General features: G+C 36.9%; 1 non-coding gene across 1 annotated transcript; it reads left to right on the forward strand.

Annotated features, from left to right (window-relative positions):
* The first annotated feature begins 15,521 nt into the window (after positions 1 to 15,521).
* LOC112788465 (small nucleolar RNA R71) lies at positions 15,522 to 15,629 on the forward strand. The gene has a single exon (XR_003195827.1). It is a non-coding gene; the product is annotated as a small nucleolar RNA R71 (small nucleolar RNA).
* Positions 15,630 to 17,892: the final 2,263 nt, after the last annotated feature.

Raw genomic sequence — 17,892 nt, forward strand, 5'->3', positions numbered from 1 at the left:
CGCCAATTTTATGAATTCATTTTAATAGACACCGACTCAGTATCTATTAAATATTACAAAGACAAAACCAATCCTGACTTCATAACCCATTCAACAATCCAAATCCTCAAAGTTTTAACCCCAAAGTAATTTGAGAACAATCTAAAGAAAACCCAAAAGTTTTCTCAAAATTATGACCCAATAGGTTTTAATTATTGGGACTACATGGAAGCCTGGACTAAAGTATTTTGGTTTCAAAATACTCAGTACAAACATTCATGGTTAATCTATTTTAAAAGAAAATCAAATTATGTTTTTTCAAATTGGTTCTACCAATGGTGGGACTTCTTTGGACCAATCCCAGAAATCCTACCATCACCTACTGATGAAGGGTATAAACTTTTTCAATCAAAATTTGACTTTCAAGAAACTAGTGTTCCGGTAATGTTAAAATTTTTCTCAATCTTTTCACTGACATGGGTATTCTCATGGCAGTACAAATATACAAAACCAGACCACCCTAAATCATTTCCAATCTTATAGAGGCATGGTTATGTGAAATGGTGGTCTCAATTTGATTCATCAATGGCCTATCCAAAAAAGGTCAGAGAACGGTTCAAAACCAATCCTAATACTCAGAAGATCTCAGATCCAGAAACGACTTCGTTTCTCAATCAAAAGGCTCAAATTCAGGCAGCACTAGCAGCCTCACAATCGAAAGAATCATTCAAAGGAAAGCTTCAACAAATCCTTCGCTTACTTCAAGAAGATGAAGCATCCTCATCTAAAGAAGAATGTGATGAACAAGATCAAGACAGACAAACTGAAAAATATTGTTTCGAAGTTTGCCTAGGAGAAGATTAAAACCGAAAATATAATTCCCAAAACTATTTAGGGAACTATGTGAAACCGGTACTGTAGCTATAGTTCAGGTCATTCTAACCGACACTGTAGAAACAGTAGAATCTTCAATTATAAAAGGAGGCCTCGCTCTCATTGTAAGGCACCCTTCAGTTTTACACAATTATAGAGAGAAGTTAGAGAGAGAAGTTCTGAAAGTTCTCTTGTAAGCTCTTCATCATCTTCTTCTTTACCCCATTCTTCTTCCAATGCTCTTATTGAGAAAGTAACTCGGACTGAGGAACTTTCTCCCGAACATAACATCTTGAAGAAGAATTTGCTTCAAAGATATCAATCAAGCCATAGACAATTGGAAAATACCCAATATCCCTCAAGATGAGTTATATGTCCCTGATGACAACAAACAAAATATGATTACATTATCAAAACCGCTGAAAACAATATTCCTCTAGGACCTGACTCCGGTGAGGAATTCCATCTTTTAACCAAGCAAACTGTCAGAGAACATGCCCGCCACTACAAATATCTTCACATAGGGTGTGTCCAAATCGCTGTCAAGCCTCTCATTAGAGAAGGTTTGAATGCTTCCATTCTTATGTGCCTTAGAGACATTAGGCACAATGACTTCCAAGACTCCTTAATTGGAATAGTTGAAACAAGCCTTGGACACGGTCCAGTTTACTTCAACTGTTTCCCAAATAAAGCAGTCAGTTTGTTAGATGTTAACATCCTTGACTCCCTTTTTCTAAACATCCGAATTCATGGTCTTAACATGAAGGAAGGATCCATCCCAGCCGCCTTAATCTATAGAATTCAATACAAGGTCATGAACACTTCTAATTCCAGAGTCCTTCTTAAATCCCAAGATCGTGAAACCACTTTGTTTGTCACAGACATGACAAAGGCCAACGTCACGGTCCCAAGGCTCATTAAGTGGGATGAAATTGACCTTCTCCGGTCATGGTCAATTGATCGAGCCATTCCAACGTAACCTAGACAAGCACCTCTCTTGCGAGAGGTAAAAAAAGATGAAACAGGGAAAGTAGAGATTTTCTTCGACTGACGAAACTCTTTTTCTTTAAGATCTGAAACAGGAACGTCTAATGATTTTGCTTTAGCAAGGAGATCTTTTTCGGTGACTTCTCAATCCCAGCTTTCAAAAATTTCAAGACCCGTACATTCTGAAATTAATATTTCTAGGGTACAAAATAAATCGAACATTTCTCAACTATTTTATCAAACTGATGATGATGTTGATTTAGAATCTACACAATCTATTCAATCTCCAACATATTCTTCTATGAATGATGGTGCCCATGAATAGCACATAATTTGTTATAAATAAAGAAGCCCTACGTAAAAATCTTTACTCTAAGGAATATGATCTCCATAGAGAATGGTATTTACATACATATACTGCTTCTCAAATCTCATCATTCAAAGAAAAATATTACAGTTTTCTCAATGAAGTCAGAATGCATATTCCTTTCTTTGAATGGTTTCATGCTTATTCTATTAAAAATAATATCAATTATCCTTTTAAAAATAAAAAACATTCGTCATCAGCGAACGTTATTTCAACCTGGAAAGTTAAAGATGGAAATTTAATCAAATCTGAATTTCCTCCAAAAGGATCTTTTGTTATTTCAACTACGGAGGGACATAACCCGGTTATGGACTCTCCATTTAAAAGAAAAAATGTAGATGAAGCTGTCGCCCCTAAAGATATTAAAAATCTCATTGAGCAATCAAATTATACTAATAGATTTTTACAATATTTAGGTAACAACCTTTCATCTTCAGGATCTCTTTTGTCTTTGAAAAATGCTTCTGAAGCCTCTACTTCCAAAACTATTGAAAAACCGTTTTTCAAACCTTTCAAAATGAGTAGCAAGGCTAAACAAAGTCTTAAAACTTCTATTTTAAAACAAGAATCTGGTGATTCAGAAGTCATGCAGAAGATCGACCAACTTTTAAGTCGTCTTACTACTGTCCCCAAAACTCCTACAAACTCTAGTGAATCTACATCTCGGATACAAACTCGTGCATCCAAAGCCATTAATGCTCTTAACCAAGACTCTAATGAGTCCTCTTCAGACCAAAGTGATGATTCAGGAAAATCATCTCTTAAAGTTAGCCCAATCATGACCAATTCCATGACTAAATGGAAGGGTTTAACCAAACCCTCTGCGCTTAGTTATAATCGTATGTCTGCTCCTGCTCTAGCCCTTAAAGAACGGGAACTAGGTTTTGTCAGCTTCAATGCCCATAATGTCTATGAATGGAACATAGATGGAAAAACTGAATACAACATCATGAGTATGCTTCAGCATATGACCATGGTAGGGATAACCTATCAAGCTGCTCATGACACCTCTGAGGAAGCAATAACCAATGTTATTGTTTCTGGTTTCTCTGGTCAACTCAAAGGTTTGTGGGATAACTACCTTTCTGATGACCAAAAACAATCAATCTTTTTTGCCATAAAGGTTAACGATCAAAACGAACCCATCTTTGGAGATGACGGGGAACCTATCCCTGATGCGATTAATACCTTAATCTTTACTATAGCAAGCCACTTCATAGGGGATCCATCTCTTTGAAAAGATTGTTCTGCTGAATTACTTTTCAATCTCAGATGCAAAACCTTGTCTGACTTTAGATAGTATAAAGACACCTTTCTTTCTAGGGTCTATACCAGAGAAGACATTCTACAGCCCTTTTGGAAGGAAAAATTCCTAGCCGGACTTCCTAATCCCTGGGAGATAAAGTATGGGACAAAATTCGTAGCTTAACTCTGGATGGGATAATTCCCTATGATGCGTTAAGTTTTAGTCAAATGATCTCTTTCATCCAAAAGGTTGCTCTAAAGATCTGTCAAGATGATAAGATCCAACGACAACTTGCTCGTGAGAAAAAACAAAATCGAATCAATTTGGGAACTTTCTGTGAACAATTTGGTCTTCCTGCTTGTCATCCAAGGAAAACTAAAAGACCATCCAATCAAAAAAATTTTAAATCTTATCCTGAAAAGAATTTCAGAAGACCAAGGAAAAGTTTTCAAAGAACCAAGAATGAAAAAGGTTTCCAAAAAAATTTTCAAAAGTATCCTCAGAAAAACCCCATTATTTTTATACATGTAAAAAATCAGGACATGTTAGCAAATACTGTAGGTTAGAAGGAAAGATTAAATCTGAACCTTGATCCCCAGATTGAGGAATAGATTAACAATCTTTTAATTGAAAGTTCAGATGACGAATCTGGACCGAAATCCTCCGATGATATCAATAATATCCAAGTTGATGATATTGAATCATCCTCAGATTCCGATGTCAAGTAAAGTAATGTTTTATCCAAAGATCAAGATCTCCTATTTGATTCTATAGAGGCTATTGAAGATCAAGAACAAAAGAAAGACTTTCTTTTGAAATTAAAAAAATCTTTACAAAAAGAAAAGAAACCCAAAAACCTTGTCCTTAGTAATAGATATGATGTCAAACCCATTTTTAAAAAATTAGAAAAACAAGTTATTCATCCCATAACCATTCAGGATCTCCATACTGAGGTCAACAACCTCAAAAGGGAAATCCAAGATATCAAAAGAAATCAAGACAATCATCACTCATTCTCTCGCAATTAATGCAACAAGAAGGGTCTGATGATGAAGAACTTGATCCTTTTTAAAACCAAACTGAGTTTTCTAAAAAACAAGAAAATGAAATTTCTAACGACAATGACAGAAAAGAAATCTTAAGAATAATAAACGTGTTCTCTTTTATGAAACATCGTGTTAATATCCGAATTGTCGTTAAAGATTTTGTTCTTGAAACCATCGCACTCTTTGACTCAGGTGCAGGTTCAAATTGTATTAAAGAAGGTCTGATCCCCACAAAGTATTTTGAAAAAACTACTGAACGTCTTAGCTCAATAATGGGTGAATGACTAAACATCAAATTCAAATTAACCAATGCTTTTGTTGAAAAAGGTAATCTTAGGATTCCAACCAACTTCATCATAGCAAAGGATATCAAAAACGATGTAGTCTTGGGGACACCTTTTATAATCCTTTTGTTTCCCTACCTAGTAGATTTTCCTGGACTTACCTCTTTTGTGGGAGGACAGGTATCTTTCTTTGAATTCCTAGATTCACCAAACCAGAAATCTCTCAACTTAATCGAATCCAAAACCAAATAGATTTGTTTTTTGAAAGAAGAAATCTCTTTTAAAACCCTTGAATCACAACTTTCTCAACCAAGGATTCAAGATAAAATTAAAATTCTTTCAAACCAAATTGAAAAGTCTATTTGTTCTGATCTGCCTCATACCTTCTAGAATAGGAAAGAACACATTGTTGATCTTCCCTATGAAAAAGGTTTCAAAGAATCAAAAATCCCTACAAAAGCCCGCCCTATTCAAATGAATGAGCAGCTTTTGCAGCATTGTCAAAAAGAGATTAATGACCTTTTGAATAAAGGATTAATTCGTCCTAGTAAGAGTCCTTGGCCTTGCTCGGCTTTTTATGTCAATAAGCAAGCTGAGATAGAACGAGGAACTCCCAGGCTTGTCATCAATTACAAACTGTTGAATCAAGCTTTACAGTGGATTCGTTATCCTATCCCAAACAAAAAGGATTTACTCAATAGGTTAAATTCAGCAAATATCTTTTAAAAGCTTGATATGAAATCCGGTTTTTGGCAAATTCAGATTGAAGAATCTGATAGATACAAAACTGCATTTACAGTTCCATTTGGTCAATATGAATGGAATGTAATGCTGTTTGGTCTGAAAAATGTCCCATCGGAATTTCAAAAAATAATGAACGATATTTTTAACCCATATTCAAACTTTGCAATTGTTTACATAGATGATGTTTTAATCTTCTCTCAAACTTTACAAGAACATTTCAAACATGTTAAAACTTTTATGTACATCATCCAGAAAAATGGACTTGCGGTTTCAAAATCGAAAATTGTCCTTTTCCAAACAAAAATTCGTTTTCTTGGTTATATGATTTTCCAAGGAACAATAACCCCAATCGAAAGATCAATTTTGTTTGCAGAAAAGTTCCCAGACTATATCCTTGACAAACCTCAACTCCTGAGATTCCTAGGATGTCTTAATTATGTCTCAGACTTCATCCCAAATCTTAACAATCTCATTAAGCCTCTTCATGATAGGCTTAAGAAAAATCCTCCGCCATGGACGGACAAACATTCTGATATCATCAGATTTCTTAAAACCAAAGTTCGAAATCTTCCTTGCCTTTACCTACCTGTTCCTCATGCATTCAAAAGTGTTGAAACAGATGCATCTAATTTAGGATATGGTGGTATCTTAAAATAAAAATTGCATGATAAAGAATGTATCATTGCATTTACATCAAAATATTAGAATAGTACTCAACAAAGCTATTCCACTATAAAAAAGAAAATTTTAGCCATTATTTTATGCATCACAAAATTTCAATCTGACTTACTCAATCAAAAGTTTTTAGTCCGAGTTGATTGCAAATCAGCTAAAGAAGTTTTACAAAATGACGTTAAAATCTTGCATCAAGACAAGTGTTTGCCAGGTGGCAAGCTATATTAAGCATTTTTTATTTTGATATTGAGCACATCAAGGGCAACTCAAACTCTCTCCCTGACTTTCTCACACGTGAATATTTGCAGGGAGACAAGCACAGAGACGATGCCTAAAAAGGCAACATTAGCCTCAGTAAGAGGCAGAGACATTTGCCTAGCCATAGCAGGGCCAACCAGAAAATCAGGGTCAAGCATCCCAACTGGGTCATCTACCCAACAATCTACCCAACAACCCTCTAAAAATCCAGCCCAATAATCCATTGAACCAGCAATCAATCAAGCCAAGTAGACTAAGGCAGACTACGCCTTCCCAATCGAAACCCTCTTGGCCTTACAAGACCAAGGCCTCACCAAACTTAACAAAAAATCTTGGGCTGACATTTGCAGTGAGTCAGATGAAGAAATTAACTTAGCTGAACTAATATCCCAATTAGCCAACCAAAAAACTGTAGTACAGAAACCAAGAGAAAAGAACATAGTCCTAACACCGCAAACATCCACAATTACTACCAAAACACAAAAAACCCAAACCAATTATATATCTACAAACAAATACTCAAACATTATCCAAATGGAGCCTGAATTTTGGGATAACTCACCAAATAAAGTCATCCCAAAAATCTTTCCTACTGGATTCCATTTCAAGCCATTTGCACCCAATAAAACCCGCCAATTTTATGAATTCATTTTAATAGATACCAACTCAGTATCTATTAAACATTACAAGGACAAAACTAATCTTGACTTTATAACCCATTCAACAATTCAAATCCTCAAATTTTTAACCCCAAAGCAATTTGGGAACAATCTAAACAAAATCCAAAAGTTTTCTCAAAATTATGACCCAATAGGTTTTAATTATTGGGACTACATGGAAGCCTGGACTAAAGTATTTTGGTTTCAAAATACTCAGTACAGACATTCATGGTTAATCTATTTTAAAAGAAAATCAAATTATGTTTTTCCAAATTGGTTCTACCAATGGTGGGACTTCTTTGGACCGATCCAAGAAATCCTACCATCACCTACTGATGAAGGGTATAAACTTTTTCAATCAAAATTTGACATTCAGGAAACTAGTGTTCCGGTAATGTTAAAATTTTTCTCAATCTTTTCACTGGCTTGGTGATAAACCCCGTTTTTAGGGTTTATCATATATAGATTTTAAGGGTTTTATCAATGATCTTCCACACTTATTCATATAAAATTGCGTGATTTTGTGTTCCTTTCCCCACTTTGCTTCATAGATGAAAACATGCTTCTTTTGCATCAGAATTGATATACTTTAATCCTCCTCTATTACCATTCGATGCCGTGATCCGTTTGTTAAGTGGTTTCAGAAGTTATAGGTAAAAATGGCTGAGAGGAGTGAAGGAAGCATGCATGAATGGAAGGAGCATGGAATAAATTAGAGTTTTGAAGTTTGAGCATGGGCACGCACACGCACCGTACGCGTACGCGCGGATATGCACCCTCCGAGCCCGCGCGCTTATATGCTTGAAGCCTGCGTGTAGGTCGTGAAAAACCCCAGGGACGCGTACGCGTACTGTGCGCGTACGCACCGATGGCGCACGTGATTTTTTAAGAAGAAAACGTGACCAGCGATTTCAGGCAGTCCCAGGCCCTGTTTTGGGGCAGGATTTTGGAGGGAAAAGCATATGAAGACCAAGGATTAGGGGGTTGGGATAATTAGTCATAATTCTAGATATTTTGGGTAGTTAGTTACATTTTTTTAGAGAGAGAAACTCTAACTTCTTTCTAGGATTTTACTCTCTCCATTGCAATTCTCCTTTGATTTCTTGGTGAGATCCATTGCTAATTAACTTTTACTTTGATACAAGTTGTAGATCTACTCTTCTTCTACTCTTAATTAGTGTTCTCTTGATTCATTCACTTAGATCTAGATTTGTGACCTTGTTACTTTGAGTTTTGATTAATGCATTGAGGAATTTCATTCAATTGCTTGATTTTTGATGATTGCTTGGATTAGATAGCTTTAATTCAACTCTTTTCTCTCAATTACATCATGTCTTCCATAATTGCCCACCAATTATTTGTGAAAATAACAACCTTAGCTATGGAGTAGATTTCTCTTACTTGGCTTAGGGGTTGAGTTATTGACTTATTGGAGACACTTGAGTAGTGGATATCAATTGTTGATTAGGAATTGAAAATTGCTAATTGACTTGGAGTTCACTAAAGCTAGACTTCCCTAGGGTGAAACTAGGACTTGTGACTCAAGTTAGTTACTTTCACTTGACTTTCCTCCATTATTAGGGGGTTAACTAAGTGGAGCAATAATCAATTCTTATCACAATTGAAGGAAGCTACAATGATGGAACTTCCAATACTCACCCTTGGCCAAGGCTTTTATTTCAATTAATTATTGTTTACTTTTGTTAGTTTGAATTCTTGCACCAACTCTCAAAACCACAAAAGACTTCCTAATCAATGATGTGAATTCTAAGGCAATTTCTAGGGAGAACGACCTGGGATTGGTGCGCAGAAATCGTGACGGTTCCATTCCTTGGTAACGGCGCTGAAAACTTTATACGCACGTTCATAATCTTAATTCTTTGTCACAACTTCGCACAACTGTCCAGCAAGTGCACTGGGTCGTCCAAGTAATAAACCTTATGTGAGTAAGGGTCGATCCCACGGAGATTGTCGACTTGAAGCAAGCTATGGTCACCTTGTAAATCTCAGTCAGGCGGATTCAAATGTATTAAGAGATTATAGTGTACTAAAAGATAATTAAAATAGGATACAGATACTTATGTAATTCATTGGTGAGAGTTTCAGATAAGAGTATAGAGATGCTTTCGTTCCTCTGAACCTCTGCTTTCCTGCTGTTTTCATCCAACCATTCTTACTCCTTTCCATGGCAAGCTTTATGTAGGGCATCACCGTTGTCAATGGCTACATCCCATCCTCTCTGTGAAAATGGTCCAATGCGCTGTCACTGCATGGCTAATCATATGTCGGTTCTCAATCATACTGGAATAGGATTTACTATCCTTTTGCGTCTGTCACTACGCCCAGCACTCACGAGTTTGAAGCTCGTCACAGCCATCCCTTCCCAGATCCTACTCGGAATACCACAGACAAGGTTTAGACTTTCTGAATCTCAAGAATGGCCATCCATGGGTTCTAACTTATACCACAAAGATTCTAATATCTCGGACTCGGTCCCCTGTATTAGATATCTAAGAGATACTCATTCTAGCTTGTTTGCATGTAGAACGAAAGTGTTTGTCAGGCACGCATTCGTAAGTGAGAATGATGATGAGCATCAGATAATCATCACATTCATCATGTTCTTGGGTGCGAATGAATATCTTAGAAGCGGAATAAGCTTGAATTGAATAGAAAAACAGTAGTACTTTGTATTAATTCATGAGGAACAGCAGAGCTCCACACCTTAATCTATGGTGTGTAGAAACTCTACCGTTGAAAATACATAAGTGATGAAGGTTCAGGCATGGCCGAATGGCCAGCCCCCAAACATGATCTAAAGATGAAACTAAAGATGTAAATACAATAGTAAAAAGTTCTATTTATACTAAACTAGTTACTAGGGTTTACAGAGATGAGTAAATGATGCAGAAATCCACTTCTGGGGCCCACTTGGTGTGTGCTTGGGCTGAGCATTGAGCTTTACACGTGTAGAGGCTTTTCTTGGAGTTGAACGCCAGTTTGTAATCTGTTTCTGGCGTTTAACTCTACTTTGCAACCTGTTTCTGGCGTTTAACTCCAGAATGCAGCATGGAACTGGCGTTCAACGCCGGTTTGCGTCATCTAAACTTGGGCAAAGTATAGACTATTATATATTGCTGGAAAGACCTGGATGTCGAATTTCCAATGCAATTGAGAGCGTGCCATTTGGAGTTCTGTAGCTCCAGAAAATCCACTTTGAGTGCAGGGAGGTCAGAATCCAACAACATCTGCAGTCCTTCTTCAACCTCTGAATCTGATTTTTGCTCAAGTCCCTCAATTTCAGCCAGAAAATACATGAAATCACAGAAAAACACACAAAGTCATAGTAAAGTCTAGAAATGTGAATTTTAACTAAAAACTACTAAAAATATACTAAAAACTAACTAAATTATACTGAAAACTATGTAAAAACAATGCCAAAAAGCGTATAAATTATCTGCTCATCACAACACCAAACTTAAATTGTTGCTTGTCCCCAAGCAACTGAAAATCAAATAGGATAAAAAGAAGAGAATATACTATGAATTCCAAAATATCAATGAAACTTAGCTCCAATCAGATGAGCGGGACTTGTAGCTTTTTGCCTCTTGAATAGTTTTGGCATCTCACTTTATCCATTGAAGTTCAGAATGATTGGCATCTATAGGAACTCATAGTTCAAATAGTGTTATTGATTCTCCTAGTTCAGTATGTTGATTCTTGAACACAACTACTTTATGAGTCTTGGCCGTGGCCCTAAGCACTTTATTTTCCAGTATTACCACCAGATACATAAATGCCACAGACACATAACTGGGTGAACCTTTTCAGATTGTGACTCAGCTTTGCTAAAGTCCCCAATTAGAGGTGTCCAGGGTTCTTAAGCACACTCTTCTTTTTGCTTTGGACCTTGACTTTAACCGCTCAGTCTCAAGTTTTCACTTGACACCTTCACGCCACAAGCACATGGTTATGGACAGCTTGGTTTAGCCACTTAGGCCAGGATTTTATTCCTTTAGGCCCTCCTATCCACTGATGCTCAAAGCCTTGGATCCTTTTTATTACCCTTGCCTTTTGGTTTTAAGGGCTATTGGCTTTTTGCTCTTGCCTTTTGGTTTTAAGAGCTTTTGGCTTTTTCTGCTTGCTTGTTCTTTTTCTCTTTTTTTTTCGCATATTTTTTTCTGTAAGCTTTTGTATTCACTGCTTTCTCTTGCTTCAAGAATCATTTTTATGATTTTCAGATTATCAAATAACATGTCTCCTTTTCATCATTCTTTCAAGAGCCAACATATTTAACATTCATAAACAACAACTTCAGAAGACATATGCACTGTTCAAGCATTCATTCAGAGAACAAAAAGTATTGTCACCACATCAAAATAATTAAACTAGTTTCAAGGATGAATTTGAAACCATGTACTTCTTGTTCTTTTGTAATTAAAATATTTTTCATTCAAGAGAGGTGATGGATTCATATTCATAACTTTAAGGCATAGACACTTAGACCCTAATGATCATGTAATAAGACACAAATATAAATAAACATAAAGCTCAAAAATCGAAAAAAATAAAATAAATAGACAAGGAGATTAAGGAATGAGTCCACCTTAGTGAGGGTAGCGTCTTCCTCTTCTTGAAGAACCAATGGTGCTCTTGAGCTCCTCTATGTCTCTTCATTGTCTTTCTTGCTCCTCCCTCATAGCTCTTTGATCTTCTCTAATTTCATGGAGGATGATTGAGTGCTCTTGGTGCTCTACCCTTAGTTGTCCCATGTTGGAACTTAATTCTCCTAAGGAGGTGTTGATTTGTTCCCAATAGTTTTGTGGAGAGAAGTGCATCCCTTGAGGCATCTCAGGGATTTCATGGTGAGGAATCTCCTCATGCTCATGTTAAGGTCCATGATCTCTTATTTGCTCCATCTTTTTCTTAGTGATGGGCTTATCCTCTTCAGTGAGGATATCTCCCTCTATGTCAATTCTAGCCGAATTGCAGAGGTGGCAAATGAGGTGAGGAAAGGCTAACCTTGCCCAAGTGGAGGACTTGTCAGCAACCTTGTAGAGTTCTTGAGGTATAATCTCATGAACTTCCACCTCCTCTCCAATCATGATACTGTGGATCATGATGGCCCGGTCTATAGTAACTTCAGACCGGTTACTAGTAGGAATGATTGAGCGTTGAATGAACTCTAGCCATCCCCTAGCCACTGGTTTGAGGTCATGCCTTCTTAGTTGAACCGGCTTGCCTCTTGAGTCAATTTTCCATTGAGCTCCTTCCTCACATATGTCTATGAGGACTAGGTCCAACCTTTGATCAAAGTTGACCCTTCTTGTGTAGGGGCGTGCGTTTTCTTCCATCATTGGCAAGTTGAACGCCAGCCTTATATTTTCCAGACTGAAATCTAAGTATTTCCCCCGAACCATAGTAAGCTAATGCTTTGGATTTGGGTTCACACTTTGATCATGGTTCCTTGTGATCCAAGCGTTTGCATAGAACTCTTGAACCATTAGGATCTCGACTTGTTGAATAGGGTTGGTGAGAACTTCCCAACCTCTTCTTTGAATCTCAAGTCGGATCTCCGGATACTCATTCCTTTTGAGCTTGAAAGGAACCTCAGGGATCACTTTCTTCTTGGCCACAACTTCATAGAAGTGGTCTTGATGGACCTTTGAGATGAATCTCTCCATCTCTCATGACTCAGAGGTGGAAGCAATTGCCTTCCCTTTCCTCTTTCTAGAGGTTTCTCTGGCCTTAGGTGCCATTAATGGTTATGGAAAAACAAAAAGCAATACTTTTACCACACCAAACTTAAAATGTTTGCTCGTCCCCGAGCAAAAGAAGAAAGAAAGAAGTAGAAGAAGAAAAAAAATGGAGGAGATGGAGGGTGAGGTGTTTTCGGCCAAGGTGAGAAGTTAGGGTAGTGTTGTGTGAAAATGAAGAAGGAATGAGGGGTTTATATAGGAGGGGGAGAGGGTTAAGTTTCGGCCATTAGGGTTGGGTTTGGGAGGGAACATATTTTGAATTTGAAGGTAGGTGGGGTTTTTGGGGAAGAGAAGATGGATGTGAGTGGTGAGGGGGTGATGGAAAAGAGTTATTGAAGTGATTGGTGAAGGGCATTTGGGGAAGAGAGTTATGAAAAGGTGTGAAGAGGAGAAAATAAGGTTAGGTGGGGATCCTGTGGGGTCCACAGATCCTGAGGAGATCCTGTGGGGCCCACAGATCAAGTGGGGCCAAGGACTTAATATCCCTGCCTCAATTAGGCGTGAAAAACGCCCTTATTGTGCAATTCTGGCGTTTAACGCCACTTCCATGCTTGTTTCTGGCGTTAAACGCCCAAATGGAGCTTGTTTCTAGCGTTTAACGCCAGCTTTCCTCTGGGTGCAATCCTGGCGTTTAAATGCCAGACCGCTGCTTATTTCTGGCGTTTAACGCCAGTTTCATGCTCTATTCTGGCATTAAACGCCAGCCAGATGCTCCTTACTGGCGTTTAAACGCCAGTAAGCTCTTCCTCTAGGGTGTGCTATTTTCAATGCTGTTTTTCATTCTGTTTTGATTTTTAGTAGTTTTTGTGACTCCACATGATCATCAACCTAATAAAACACGAAATAATAAAGAGAAAATAAAATAAAATAAAATTGATTAAATAACATTGGGTTGCCTCCCAACAAGCGCTTCTTTAATGTCAATAGCTTGACAGTGAGCTCTCATGGAGCCTCACCGATGTTCAGAGCATTGTTGAGACTTCCCAACACCAAACTTAGAGTTTGGATATGGGAGTTCAACACCAAACTTAGAGTTTGGTTGTGGCCTCCCAACACCAAATTTAAAGTTTGACTGTGGGGGCTTTGATTGACTCTGCAGTGAGAGAAGCTTTTCATACTTCCTCTCCATGGTTACAGAAGGAGTTCCTTGAGTTTTAAACACAAGGTTGTCCTCATTCAGTTGAAGGATCAATTCTCCTCTGTCCACATCAATCACAGCTCTTGCTGTGGCTAGGAAGGGTCTTCCAAGGATGATGGATTCATCATCATCCTTCCCAGTGTCTAGGATTATGAAATCAGCAGGGATGTAAAGGCCTTCAACCTTTACTAACACGTCCTCTACTAGTCCATAACCCTGTTTTCTTGAGCTGTCTGCCATCTCTAATGAGATTCTAGCAGCTTGCACCTCAAAGATTCCCAGTTTCTCCATTACAGAGAGTGGCATGAGGTTTATCCCTGACCCAAGGTCACACAGAGCCTTCTCAAAGGTCATGGTGCCTATGGTACAAGGTATTAAGAACTTTCCAGGATCATGTTTCTTCTGAGGCAATGTCAGTTGATCCAGATCACTCAGTTCATTGGTGAGCAAGGGAGGTTCGTCTTCCCAAGTCTCATTACCAAATAATTTGGCATTCAGCTTCATGATTGCACCAAGGTACTTGGCAACTTGCTCTTCAGTGACATCTTCATTCTCTTCAGAAGAAGAATACTCATCAGAGCTCATGAATAGCATAAGGAGGTTCAATAGAATCTCTATGGTCTCTAGATGAGCCTCAGATTCCTTTGGTTCCTCAGAGGGAAACTCCTTATTGATCACTAGACGTCCCAGGAGGTCTTCCTCACTGGGATTCACGTCCTCTCCCTCCCTTGTAGGTTCGGCCATGGTGATTAAATCAATGGCTTTGCACTCTCTCTTTGGATTTTCTTCTGTATTGCTTGGGAGAGTACTAGGAGGAGTTTCAATGACCCTTTTACTCAGTTGGCCCACTTGTGCCTCCAGATTTATAATGGAGGACCTTGTTTAATTCATGAAACTTAAAGTGGCCTTAGATAGATCAGAGACTATATTTGCTAAGTTAGATGGATCCTGCTCAGGACTCTCTGTCTTTTGCTGAGTGGATGATGGAAAAGGCTTGCTATTGCTAAACCTGTTTCTTCCACCATTGTTAAAGCCTTGTTGAGGCTTTTGTTGATCCTTCCATGATAAATTTGGATGATTTCTCCATGAGGAATTATAGGGGTTTCCATATGGTTCACCCATGTAATTCACCTCTGCTATTGCAGGGTTCTCAGGATCATAAGCTTCTTCTTCAGAAGATGCCTCTTTAGTACTGTTGGATGATTCCTTCAATCCATTCAGACTCTGAGAGATCATATTGACTTGCTGAGTCAATATTTTGTTCTGAGCCAATATGGCATTCGGAGTATCAATTTCAAGAACTCCCTTCCTCATAGGTGTCCCATTATTCACAGGATTCCTTTCAGAAGTGTACATGAACTGGTTATTTGCAACCATGTCAATGAGTTCTTGAGCTTCTGCAGGCGTTTTCTTTAGGTGAATAGATCCACCTACAGAATGGTCCAGTGACATCTTTGATAGCTCAGACAGACCATCATAGAATATATCCAGGATGGTCCATTCTGAAAGCATGTCAGAAGGACACTTTTTGGTCAGTTCCTTGTATCTCTCCCAAGCTTCATAGAGGGATTCACCTTCCTTCTGTCTGAAGGTTTGGACATCCACTCTAAGCTTACTAAGCTTTTGAGGAGGAAAGAACTTGGCTAAGAAAGCCTTGACCAGCTTATCCCAAGAGTTCAGGCTATCTTTAGGTTGAGAGTCCAACCATACCCTAACTCTGTCTCTTACAGCAAACGGGAAAAGCATAAGCCTGTAGACCTCGGGATCAACCCCATTGGTCTTAACAGTATCACAGATCTGCAAGAATTCAGTTAAGAACTGAAAAGGATCTTCTGATGGAAGTCCATGGAACTTGCAGTTCTGTTGCATCAAAGAAACTAATTGAGGTTTAAGCTCAAAGTTCTTTGCTCCAATGGCAGGAATTGAGATGCTTCTTCCATGTAAATTGGAATTGGGTGCAGTAAAGTTACCAAGCATCTTCCTTGCATTGTTGTTATTTTTGGCCATATCTCCTTCTTTTTCGAAATTTTCAGTCAGATTTTCTCCAGAGAGTTGTGCTTTAGCTTCCCTTAGCTTCCTCTTTAGAGTTCTTTCAGGTTCAGGATCAGCTTCAACAAGAATGTTCTTATCCTTGTTCCTGCTCATATGAAAAAGAAGAAAACAGAAAAGAAAATATGGAATCCTCTATGTCACAGTATAGAGATTCCTTATGCAAGTATAAGAAGAGAAGAATATAAGAAGGAGAATCCAAACACAAGGGTGAGGAGTAGGTTCGAATTCTTAGATGAAGAGGGGTGTTAGTAATTAAATAAATAAATAGAAGGAGGTAAGGGAGAAGAATAATTCAAAAAGTAAACAAAATAAAATAAAATATTTTAAAATTAAAAACAATTAGTTAATTAAAAAGATTTTGAAAAAGGGGAAGGTAATTTCGAAAATTAGAGAGAGTTAGTTAGTTAGGTAGTTTTGAAAAGATAGGAATCAAACAAAAAGTTAAGTGGTTAATTGAAAAGATTTGAAAATCAAATTTGAAAAGATAAGAAGTTAGAAAAGATTTAAAATTGATTTTGAAAAAGATGTGATTGAAATTTATTTTGAAAAAGATTTGAAAAAGAAATTTAAAAAGATTTGATTTTGAAAATGAATTTGAAATTAGCAATCAAAAAGATATGATTGAAAAATTAAAAAGATATGATTTTGAAAATTAAAGTTGATTACTTGACTATCAAGGAACAAAAAGATTTGATTTTAAAGTTTAAAAATTGAACCTTTCTTACTAGGCAAGTAACAAACTTAATATTTTTGAATCAATCACATTAATTGTTAACATTGAATTCGAAATATGGAATAAAAATAAGAAAAAGATTTTTGAAAATCATTTTGGAATTTTCGAAAATTATGAAAGGAAAAATGAGAAAGATTTGATTTTTGAAAAAGATTTGAAAAAGATAGAAAAAGAATTGAAAAAGATAAAATTTTTAAATTGAAAATTTGACTTGACTCATAAGAAACAACTAAATTTTAAAAAGTTTTGAAAAAGTCAACTCAAATTTTCAAAATTTATGAGTGAAAAAGGGAAAGATATTTTTTTTATTTTTGAATTTTTAATGATGAAAGAGAAAAACATCAAAAAGACTCCATGCATGAAAATTTTGGATCAAAACATGTGATGCATGCAAGAACACTATGAATGTCAAGATGAACACCAAGAATACTTTGAATGTCAAGATGAACATCAAGAACTTATTTTTGAAAAATTTTCAAGAAAAGAAAAATATACAAGACACCAAACCTAGAAATTATCAAACTTTAGACACTAACAAATTGAAAATGCATATGAAAAACAAGAAAAGACACAAAACAAGAAAATATGAAGATCAAACAAGAAAACTGGCCAAGAACAACTTGAAGATCATGAAGAATGCAATGCATAAATTTTCGAAATAATTTTAGAAAATTAAAAAGATGCAATTGACACCAAACTTAAAACTTGACTCTAGACTCAAACAAGAAACACAAAATATTTTTGGTTTATTATTTTATTAAACTTTTTTTTATTTTTTTTCGAAATATAATTAGGAAAAAAGAAAGAGAGGAAAATTTTTTGTATTTTCGAAAATAAGAAATAAAAAGCTTAAAATTAAAATAAAATTACCTAATCTGAGCAACAAGATGAACCGTCAGTTGTCCAAACTCGAACAATCCCAGCAACGGCCAAAAACTTGGTGCGCAGAAATCGTGACGGTTCCATTCCTTGGTAAGGGCGCTGAAAACTTTATATGCACATTCATAATCTTAATTCTTTGTCACAACTTCGCACAACTGACCAGCAAGTGCACTGGGTCGTCCAAGTAATAAACCTTACGTGAGTAAGGGT

The sequence above is a fragment of the Arachis hypogaea genome, chromosome 20 (genome assembly GCF_003086295.3).
Source record: "Arachis hypogaea cultivar Tifrunner chromosome 20, arahy.Tifrunner.gnm2.J5K5, whole genome shotgun sequence".
Classification (NCBI taxonomy): Eukaryota; Viridiplantae; Streptophyta; class Magnoliopsida; order Fabales; family Fabaceae; genus Arachis; species Arachis hypogaea.